Source organism: Octopus bimaculoides, chromosome 8 (assembly GCF_001194135.2).
Source record: "Octopus bimaculoides isolate UCB-OBI-ISO-001 chromosome 8, ASM119413v2, whole genome shotgun sequence".
In the NCBI taxonomy this organism is placed as follows: Eukaryota; Metazoa; Mollusca; class Cephalopoda; order Octopoda; family Octopodidae; genus Octopus; species Octopus bimaculoides.
In genome coordinates this window covers 37,244,475-37,256,905 of record NC_068988.1, presented here as the reverse complement: position 1 = coordinate 37,256,905, position 12,431 = coordinate 37,244,475, and positions in this window count along the sequence as shown.

Below are 12,431 nucleotides of genomic sequence, written 5' to 3'. Positions count from 1 at the left end.
AGAGAGAGAGAGAGAGAGAGAGAGAGAGAGAGAGAGATAGAGAGAGAGAGAGAGAGAGCGAGAGAGAGAGAGAGAGAGAGAAAGGGAGAAAGTATGTGGGGAAAGAGAGAGAAAATGAGAAACAGAGAAAGGAAGAGAGAAAGAGAGAGTTTGTTCAGATATTTCATTGTCAGAGAAACAACTTCAATATATAGATCCATTCTTTTGTTAAAATCTGTTTCCCGAACTTTTAATTGCAACGGAGAATAACGACATCAATTTTCTAGTTGCTGGTCAAGTAGAGAATATGGCAGTGTGGTGGTATGAGTTCGTGGGAGCGGAGGAATCGTTTGTATACGCTTTAATGATTAACATGTAAAGCCCATCATGTTTAGACTTGTTGTGGATAAAGGGAAAGAGAAAGAGAAAGAGAAAGAGGAAACGAGAAATGAGAGAGAAAGAAAGGGGAGAGAATTGAGAGCAAGAAGAGAGAGAGAGTGTATATGTGAGTGAGTGCGAGAACGAGAGAGAGGAGGGAGAAACAAAGGAATGAAAGAGGGAGGTATAATGAGGAGAGATGCTTTTGGCAGCCTCGCTTATTGCATCGATATCTATAGCATGATTCATTAACATCCGTGTAATCTGGTGCTCGGTTTGAATATTTGTTAAATGATCTCGACACGTATGCTGAAAGTAGTAATCAAACATAGATACTTATTTGCATATATGCATACATACATACATACATACATACATACATACATACATACATACATACGTACGTACATACATACGTACGTACATATGTGCATGCATGCATATACATATAGACACACAAATTCGTACAGCTACAATCGCATGCTTAGACACACGTGCACATAGTTATATGTATATGTTGTAATATGGAGAAGTGCAGAAGTGGCGTGAGCAAGTAGATATATTGTCAGATATATATCTAAAATTTTGAGATCTTATCACAGTACAGTAATTTCGTTTTGATTCAGGACAGGCCAATCGGGTGGTATTTCATATGGTTTACATATAAAGTGACAAAGTACTGTATTTATGGGATAAATTTGAATGCAATGCGCAGAAATAGCAGAGGGGTTAAATAGTTTAACTTGCAATAGTGTGGTTTGCAGTTCGATACCACTACATGTCTTCTACAGTAATCTTGCATCGACCAAAGGTTCATGAATGAAATTTGACTGACGGACGGAAACAATGGCAAAGTTTGTTCGGAAACAGAACAGGTTCTTGAGAGGTCGCTCAGTTTGACATCACTTCCTGATACTGGCATGTTTTGAAAGGATTCCAGTTTTTCAAGCATCCAAGCCAAGTCTTCGCCGGAGAATAATTTAATCCTTTTCACAGCTCAGTCTTAAAGGCTCTGGAAAGGCTCTTGGATGCTGCCTTTTCTTCTTTAACTAAATCCTAAGCAAGTAAATAAAATTAGAATGGGAGTCAAGATCTCTGGAATTTTGGCACTCTGAAATCCATTAATTCGGAACACACGTGCACATATACATGGGTATACAATATGGAAAGCTGTCCGTCTACTCAAAGTTTTACTCCACGATTTGTTATTCACGGATTTATCCTGGTTATTCCAGGATATATGGAGATCTTGGGTTGCTCAAATGACAGAATCCCATTTCGGGGTGGTTGAAAGGCGTGGAGAGTAATATCTTAGGTACAAGTATGGTCGAGTAGCCGAATAGTTAAAATGTTCGCTTCGAAAATACAAAGTTCCGGGTTCAGTCTCTCTGTGTGACATCTTGGCCGTAAGTTTTTTTTTCTGCTATATGAGACAACTCTTAGCTTTTGAGTGAAATTGGATGGACAGGAACTGTTGGGAGCCAGTCGGGTAGATAACACCTGCAATTCAGAAGGTACAGACTGTTACGCTGATTATGCTTTTTGAACTGTTCGACTAAATATATGTTAATTTAATTAGCAGGTAATTAATCAATCGAGCAATGAAGTCCTCATCAGCAAAATTGATGGAGAACAATCCACAGAAACACACACACACACACACACACACACACACACGTATATACACACACATACATACACACACGCACACGCACTCTCGCATGCACGCACACACACACACACACTCTCTCTTCCTCTCTCACACACACACACCATGCAAACGCACATATACACCTATATTTATGAACAAAAGTGAGCTAAGGGAAATAACTGAGATTGGCCAGATGCGTGTATTTGAACAAGATAGACAAATGCAGGTATATCAAATGCCATACAACAAAAATCCTTGGTTTCCTGAAATTATATCCGCCTCAAGATTATGTCTCAAAATAACCAAATGGCATTTAAGATTAGATCCATTGGTGAAGGGGAGATAATCTCAAGAATTAAGAATTCTCCAAAGTTGACTGTTCATTAATGAAAAGGACAGTTTCATTGACAGAAGACAAGAGGACAGTCATGGAGACATGTTTCTACCTCAAAAGGCGTCATCAGCAGGACAGTTATTCTACCTTCCCTCTACAAGCCGAGGAAAACACGTGTCTACGACAATTTCTTTTGTATTGACTCTTGGTTTTAACTATGTTTAAGAAATGCTTGGTGCCAAGGATTCAGTTGCTCATTCACATGATATATAAAACCGATGTCGGTAGGATTCGAATTTGGAGCATATAAGAACATAAATAAATGCAGACCATTTTTTAGTCCGATGTTTTACTGCTTTATTGTTCTTATTACTCCAGCAGTTTTATGTCTAATCATAAAAATGAGCTAATTATGACTTTGTGTTTATGATAAAAAAATATTAACATTTCTTTATCAACTTGAATTTGAAAGCTGAATATATTTTAAAGGCGTGTTAGAATATAGTGTAATTGACTGCACAGTGATGTACTATATGTCATATATATTTCTTCTTTGGTATAAATTAGCTACCCTTTTTTTAAGAGATACATTTTAGAATGTCTCCGGAGCCATTTTGCTTTAACACGCTGTGTTTCTTTCTCTACTATATTTAATTTGCATGCTTTATTGAAAAAGAATTTATCTTCTGACTAACCGTGAATATGATGCCTTCACAATCCTTTGCGGAAGCCATTTTAATTAATTTAATCACATTTACTTTCACGCTTGATGCAATTATGTTTCACTTTCCACTCTGAATCTGAAACTTTGAGAATATGTAACGAAATTTATATGAAAACAGGGATGGAATTTCGAAATCTTTATTTTATTGAATAATTAATGTTTTCTCGTCGTAGCCTTCTCTAATGAGCAATTATAATTGATTTATGAACAAGAAGCGGACGATGAAACATATGTGGCATAGTCAAGAAACGCTGGATATCACATTTAACACAGTCTCTTCAATAATTACCAGCGCTTCATCACGTGTGGGTAGCATGCTGGTGAAAAAGATAGGATTGATCCTAATGAAGTTTAGAATGAATTATTTATTTCCAATTTCATATTCGTATTAAATTCTCATTTATCTGCCTCCAATTAATGTTCTTTATTCAGGCAATTTTATTTCCTTGCCATCTGTGTATGTTTTTGCATTAAAAGATAGTGAATGTTTTCTACAATCACTTTTATGATACGAAACACTAAATATTTACTTATTTATTTATCAATATGTCAGAGTGTGTCAAATAATGACTGCTACGTCATTCACTTCATGCTCAATTTTAGTTTCATATTCATCGGAATCAGTTTTATGATTATATAATGCTTCATATACACTTTCATGTCATAATTTTTGTAACAGTTACAACAAAATATGAAGTAAAAGAGGCAAAGTAACGAGTACAATTATTTTCATGCAGATCTTATTACTTACGGGTAATTTCAATATTTCCTTCATAAAAACTTACTTGAATGAATGCTATTTCAGAGGCATTGCAATATCCCGCAGTTATTTACTGAAACATTTATCAAGACATTCTGACAACTATCGGGCGTAACTATATTGTGCATTGCTAGTGTGTGTAGAGTATGAAACCTTTATGTGAAGATGATATAATGAATCTGAAAAACGCTGCTTCAAGTCCCTATTGGGATAAATTGCGTTACGAATAGTTGTAAACTAGCAACTTATATCGGTCTACATGTACTTATTTGATATATAGTTTCGTCTGTACGTTTTTAGTTGTAACCTTGTGGAAGGCACATCTGCTTTCAAACCACTTATCTTAATGGAAACAAGTAACCTCAGAGTAAATAGTTTGAATGTGATCTCAACGTTCAGAAGTCACGATTAAGATCGGGATTTCGGCTTCATGAACATGGTCACAATTATGTTGCTACTAACGTTGGGTATACATCAGATTTTGTAACAACTGTTTTATCTGTTGTTCATCCTATGATGAATATTCAGAGTATAAAGCCGTTTAGTCTTTGGGTTCCGTCTATCCCGAGATATAACAGTAATTACAATATTGGTCAGTCACTGAGAGACCTTTCTCGAGCAGGTCTGGGCTGGAGGTATGAATATATTTGGATGGTTCAGTTGATATAGCCTAAAGGTATGCAGAGCAATATGTTTGGCACCCGTTTAGCAACAGGACATGCCGAAATACAGTCAGTCAAACGATAGATTGACTTAGGAGTCCCACTTACGTTTTCTCGCTAGATTTTCTTTCCGATAAAACAATGAATTTATTTACCCACAGCCGAGGATTTAAGTTATTTTTCATGTGTTTTGGCGGTGGCAGGGGGACTGTTTTTGTTTGTGGAACGTACTAGTCAATGCTATATCGTACAACATTAATACTCAGTTATCTTACATCTGAAGAAAATATAACCTCAACTCAAATTGAATTGCGTAGTACCTGTAACCCTCGCAAGAAACAAGATACTGTTAGCAGGAGCTGCCTAAGCCGGGAACACGTTATATCGGGTTTGAAATACTAACTGAGGATACTACAAACTAATTAATAGTATGCTGTCAAATAATTCAGTTACATACGTGCGCTGATTAAGCATTGATAGTCATGTGTATATTGAAAATATCAGCGTAGTTATAGCCGCATAATTGTATAGCTGTATGGTTGCGAAGTTCACAATTACACTGAGTGGCAAGTTGAGCAAATGCATTCTCACATAACAACAAAACTACCAAAGACTCAGGGTGGGATTAAAATAGACGGAAACAACGTGGAGCTTGTTGGAAGAAACTCTCCCATTCGTGGGTTGTAGATATAATCCATCGCCGGTTTTGTACCATCACTTAGCCCTTGGTTGCCTTTAATAGCTATTCGTTGCACGTATTCATTCCATATGATATGTGTTGCGTTTTGTCGTTTGCAGTCACACCGAAGTTCTCTCGATTACACGTATTCATGCCTATTCTTTAGTCTCAACATCACGACGTTTCTTCTACCAGATTTGAAAACGCTGAAAAAGATCTCAGTTACTGCCTTTCCTCTTCTTAGTAAACCGTAAGAAGGAGCCTTCTGCTAAAGTAAAGGGTTAGAAAACCACTTTTACATCTCGAGATCTAATCAGAGATATTCATATACTCGGCAGTTGTGACAGAAATGAAGGAAATTAAATGTACAGTAAAACTTCACTTTACGGGTACCTGCTTTACGAAACACTGGGTTTATGAGTTTTATTTTATAATGAATATACAACGGTGAAACAGCCATTTTGTGTGTGTGGCAACGTCGCAACATGTAGAAACACTGGTTCTGACGCCACTACACAGTGACCGAGTAGAATGAAGGCATAACATTTCATTGCTACAATTGGAAATTATTGTTCTGCGTTACGACCTTTCGCTTTACGAGCTATCTCCGGGAGCAAATCAACATTTATATCGAGCCAATACTGTACTTCCCGCTTTGGTGAAGAGATTATCATTATTTGTTATCATGTATCTGGCTAAATCTACTGGGAAATGAGAAAATATTGAGATTCAGGTCTCATGAGATTAACAACATATCTCTTTCTGAGGTTTGATTCGAGACGACTGTAGAGCCTTAATGTTAATATTTTCTTTCAGTTTAAATATGAAATATATGCATCAGTAAACCAACTGTTGGGTTTCTAGGTAGGAGACATTTTCCTTTAAGCAACAATACACTTGACAACAGGAGCGTATACATTTCCTTTGTCATTGAACATTATTTGGAATAGCAGAAATAATGACAATAGTTATCTATCCATTAGTTGGAGCGCAAATGCATTGCATAATCAAAGTAGACTAATATACTTGGTTGTTGAAAGATAGGCAACATTAAATACACAAAGAAGTATTTATCAACAAACATAATGAGATGTCTTATCTCGGTTATTGGCGTAAAAAAGAATCATGATGGCGACGTACATTTCAATTTTGACATTTTAAAAGAAAAACTCGAGACCGTTATTATCATTATTTAAACATTTTTGTGGATGTCTTCTATTTTTCCTTCTCCTTCTCCTCCGTTCTTGCATCATCATCATCATCACTATCGTCATCATCATCATGATCGTCATCATCATCATCGTCGTCATCAACATCATCATCATCATCATCACTATCACCATCATCATCATCACCATCATCATCATCACCACCACCACCACCACCACCACCACCACCACAACCACCCAATCATCATCATCGTCGTCGTCATCATCATCATCATCATCATCATCATCATCATCATCATCATCATCATCATCATCATTACCATCATCGTCGACGTCGTCGTTGTCGTCATCATCATCATCATCCTTATGAGAGCGGTGAGCTGGCAGAATATTTAACTAGTCGGACTAAATGCTTACTTGTGTACCAGTGTCGGTGTTGTGTCAAGTGTACCAATTACCACAGCAATAGTTATCGTCTTAGTCTTCCACAATATCTTTATCTCTCGAGTTCTGTCCTGGTATTATTTTTGACATCCAGTCTGTTCTCACATAGCTTTATTAACATGTTATTCTTATTCTTTAGCTCAGCTTCTGGTTCGTGTTCAGATAAATTTTGTATTATTTTGAATCCACACACTCGGCTAATATCCCTGGGCGCTCTTTTACTTATACAATCATGTCTGCGCTTATACTCATTCTTTTGCTAGCTTACTGTCTTTCCTCAAGATAGGGTTAGTTCCTTCGTCTATTTTCCCATATATTCAACATTTGCTCCCTGATTTAGATTTATCAGTCATTGCCTCTATCAGATTTGTCTTGACTCGTTGTTGAGCGGATATAATTAGTTTCGATTTCTCGTAGCAAATTTCTGTCCATCAGCCACAACCAACGTTCTTTAATTCCGTCAACCTTTGTTTGTTGCATGAATACCAAGTACCTTTTCCTTTTACTCTTCCTTCAGCGTTTGAATTCGCCTACTGTCTTAAGAACATTTTGGACATTTCTAGTTACAGGTATTATCATTTCTTTACTATGTACACACTGATGGAGTTGAAAAACTATGTTAAAACATTAATAAGGAATAAAGAAATCCCTATTATTATTATTGCTCGCAGAATCGTTAGCAAGCTGGGCAAAATGCTCAGCAGTATTTCGTCTGTCTTCACGTACTGAGTTCAAATTGCACCGATATCAACTTTGCCTTTCATCGTTTCGGGTTTGCTAAATTAAGTACCAGTGAAACACTGGGGTCGATGTAATCGTCTCATCTTCTCCCGCAAAATGGCTGCACTTGCGACAAAATTTGAAACCCTTCTTCTTCTTCTTCTTCTTCTTCTTCTTCTTCTTCTTCTTCTTCTTCTTCTTCTTCTTCTTCTTCTCCTCGTCCTCCTCCTCCTCCTCCTCCTCCTCATCATCATTATCATCATCATCATCATCATTATTATTATTATTATTATTATTATTAGCTTCCTGCTCCTAATTCATATTATTTTATTTTTCTTATCACGATTATTCCATCATCTTCCCCCTCCCATATTCCTCCTCCTCTCATCCTTACCATCATGTTCTTTTCCGTGTTCTCCATCTTCCGTTTTCTCACCATCCATTCGTTGCGTAATCGATGTTTCTACCCAAGATCTGCTGATGTTTGGTCGTAATGAGTTACTGCAGTCACGGCTTGTATTCATTGATTTTTTGTTTCTTTGTTTACTTTTCATTAATGTACAAGTAGTCGCAGCATCTATGCTTGGTCAATCCGATCACTTGCTCTATTTTTCTGCTGTATGCTTACTATAAGTTAGTGAACAAACAGCTCAATAATTCAAATTAAAATAACGTGGTATAACTGCATCAGCACTTTCCCAGACATGTTAACAACACTGATATGTAGGTTATATAGTGAATAGCTTATTATGGCTGAAGTATATTTTAGGTCACTGGAAACATTTTTTCATTTTATTAATTAAGTCTTTGGTGGTATAAAAATAAATCGTTCCTATATTTTACATAGATATATAAATGTATGCATACATACATACATATACGTGTGTGTCTGTATACACACACACATACACACATACGCATGTATGCATGTCTTTGAGTGTATATATATATATATATATATATATATATATATATATATATAAACAATAGGGTAACAATTGGATACTAATTAATATCAATTTAATACCAGGTAACCAGCACTTTGAGAATTATCCGGTCTTAGTAGACACATGACATGTGATCTTCTTCTAGCACATTTGCATTCCACCTAGTGGCCTCTTTATATATATATATATATATATATATATATATTCACACATTCTGCTCTTAGACTACATGCACACATACACACAAATACATACACTCACGCACACTTCTATACCATCGATTAGGAAAGGAGATTAGGAATGGCGTTTTTGAGGTGTAGTACTAAATCAGTCAAATGTTGCTTCATGAATCACACACTTCTTTCTCCGGTGAACGATTGCATAGAAGTGATGTGTTCATGTTGGTATAATTTTGTTTTCTGTTGATTTGGATGTGAAATTTGTATAGACCCTGATGCCAAACGCAACAAGCTCAACCTGGAACCCAGAAGTGCAGTCCACTCCCATCACACAAAATTCAGGAAAGACTAGACAGAGCATTAGTTCTCAAATTGAATGAACTGAGAAGAAAGAGCACGCTGAAGCACAAACTAGCCAAATTTAGTGATATTCTTTATGCAAACTGTAGGGAAACCTATGGAGTGAAATTGCCACGGGTGAGAACGCCCCTTCTTAATTCCACGTGTCAACGACTAACAGATAACATCCTGAGGGAGAAAAGAAATCTCAGAATACAAATGAAGGCAGCATCATATTTTAAGATTTAAGAGCTGTATAAGATCTAGAAAGATTTCAAGGACAGTACTTTCAGAATAGTAGAATCGGGGGAAAGGAATAGTAAGAAGAAAATCCAAAAATAAATTCTTCAGATATCACTTCTACGTTGCTAGGAAACTGTTCGCACAAAGTCTGAGACTCTGGTAACAGATAAAGAAACTCTTGAGCAACACCCGAAGAAAACTTATTCCAATTTTCATTCCGATGAATCACTTGAGAACCTGGAGCCTATGTAGACAGCAATAACAGAAGAAGCATTCAGTAATGAGAAAGAAAAAAAGCACCGGAAGTGCGATGCCTCCCCTGCGAGCTCACAAGGATAAAGTAAAATTTAATCTAATGAATTTATTCTCTGACGAATTCATATTTCAACAAAATGACATCAAAAGGCGTTTCCTCTGCCTATCGTTTACGCATATGTAACAAAGAAAAGAAACATTTTGATTCACCATTCACCAGTGTTGAAGATAATCAATCCACAATGTAAAGAGTTCGAGCCACCCATCCAATGAGTATTTCTGCCAAATATGGTGAAAACCCCTTCAGCTATTTTCTCGTAATTTTGAAAACATACAGATAGAGAAAGACGAGTGACTACAATAACCCGGCGTCGCTTACACGCGCAGGGTTAATGATCCATCAACGCTGAGTGAAATATTGATGGTGTTTCAGAAAGTGAAAGAGATTGTACTCTGTTTACCTTCGTTAAAGCAAGTGATTCAGACCGAATTCACTATATTATATGAAAACAACGAGTGGACTTGTATTTACAAAACTGGAAAAAAAAATACGACAAATTTAGGCATCAAATTAAGAAACTTTTGCTTTCAAGACAAAGTTCTTGCCATAGAATTGGGAGCTAGTGGGTTTGTGAGTAAATCTGCCAACGAGTTCATGAAATGGCTCTTGATATCCGGAAAAAAAGAGAACCAGATCAGCTGAAGTCAATGGTAGAAGCAGATAAGAAGATTCCCAACTTAATTTGGTCGAAGAGGAATGAAAGAGAACCTCAGAAGGTATAATTTACCATACGTTCAACTAATGCCTTAAACCGAAGTGCTTACGTCATCTAAGGTATCTTGATTGTGGGGCAGCTTGAGATTCAGATTACAAGCCAGACAGTAGCACAGAAGGTAGCAGCAGAGAGGCACCATCTAAGGTCGAACAAGTTTAAGGGTTGAAAAACTTGTAATAGGTGGTGGTTACTTTTCCGAAAGCATGCTGTTCACCTTCCCTAGAGTTTCTTACTATCTATCTATCTATCTATCTATCTATCTATCTATCTATCTATCTATCTATCTATCTATCTATCTATATATATATATATATCTATCTTTCTGGCTATCTATGTGTGTGCGTACACACACACATATGTATGCTCAGTTCTAAATGTATATATATATATATATATATATATATATATATATATATATATATATATATATATATATATATATATATATATATGCATGCATATATACATATATATAGACATACACATACACACACATACACACACACACATAGTTATATACATGCAGTGAAATGCCCACTTCAATAAACCCAATTATCTTGTAAACTGATGTACATATCGCGCTTGCCCTGATATCTACCTATTTTGATTTTACCCAACGAGTATCATAACTAGATTTAAAGATAACGGAAAGTCAGATAGGCAATAAACAGTTCTCATTGCAACTAATGTTTTACAGCAAAATTAAAAGAATCAGGATTTTTCCGATAATCAATTGTGCTAAAAGCAAAACTATTGATTTTCTAGTTGACATGATCGAACGAGTTTTTGCAGGGATGAATCATTTTTATTTGCCATCTCAGTTAATCGGAATCCCGAAATGACGAAAGCCAAAGTTGAATTATGTTAGAATAAAAATTTTATCTTTAGGTAACGAAACGAAATACAGCAAAAATATTCCATGGAGTCGTATCTTACTTTTTTGCTGTATGCTCGGTCCTAAATATCAGGTATTCAGTGCGACAGACTTTGACGAGTTCGATGGATAATAATTCTTCTCACAGAAAAGTCGACTGAAAGTCCCTGTCATTTTTCGATATACACAAAAATGTGCTGCTCTTCCTTACTTTTTCTAGAATATACTGTTAGGGAAAGGTGGTACTGTCATTGCCTCACATAACACTGTACGATTACCTTCTTTATGGGAGTTTAGTTGTATCCAACCTTTCACTTACGCTAGCATCATAGATAAAGCTGACGTGTTCAAAAATATTTTCGTTTTAATGCTCTACAGACAAATGTGAATTAATGTTGTTGTTACTGTTATTGTTGTAGTTATCGTCATTCCACATTTTGTTCTTTTCTATTGTTAATGCTCAAGGACAGACTTCTTTTATAGTTTTATTGAGTTGTGCGTGTTTGTGCATTTATTAATGTTCACATTGTTTCTTTTCTCTTTGTAAAATATGTTCTATTCATCTATGCTTCTGGGGACATTTCGATATATTTTTGACTTTCTTTTTATTGCTGGCGCCATCTTTGCAATGTATTTGCTTGCACGATATATATACATAAAAAAAAACAACAAATGTCTAACGTACAAACCTTAAAGCACACTCCACTAAGGAAAATGCACATATGGACTTTCTAACCGGTTTCCTTGTCAACTAATAAAACCCAATATTTCTCATTCAGTAAAAAACGGAGAAATAATTCAAACTTTCTGATCTCGCAAAATATGTATAAACAAGTTTTGTCGTGTCATGGAACAGCAATGACGAGAACAGTGACAAATACGACGATAACAATGAGAAAAAGAAGAACGTATCCATAATAATTATAATGATAACGACGATGATATGTATGATGATGATGATGATGATGATGATGATGATGATGGCGACGACGACGATTATGATGATTTCTTTGACCTCAGAAAGTTCAATAAGACACAAAGAATGGTAAGAGTAAAGGAGTTCCCAATAGGTGTGGGGTGGGACAAAACGTTATATATAAGCATGAGCGAGGTTGCGGATGGTAAATAATCGGCATATTAGAAGTGTAATAATAAAAAAAAAAATGAAATAGATGTAATAATAAAACAAGATATTTAATTTCGAAAAACGTAGCAATAAAAATGAAAGCTGTCTGCTGAGACACATTTAGGAAACATCTAGCTAAACCGAACTAGAACACTCACCAAGTCAGCTCTCTCCCTTTATTTGGATTGATTG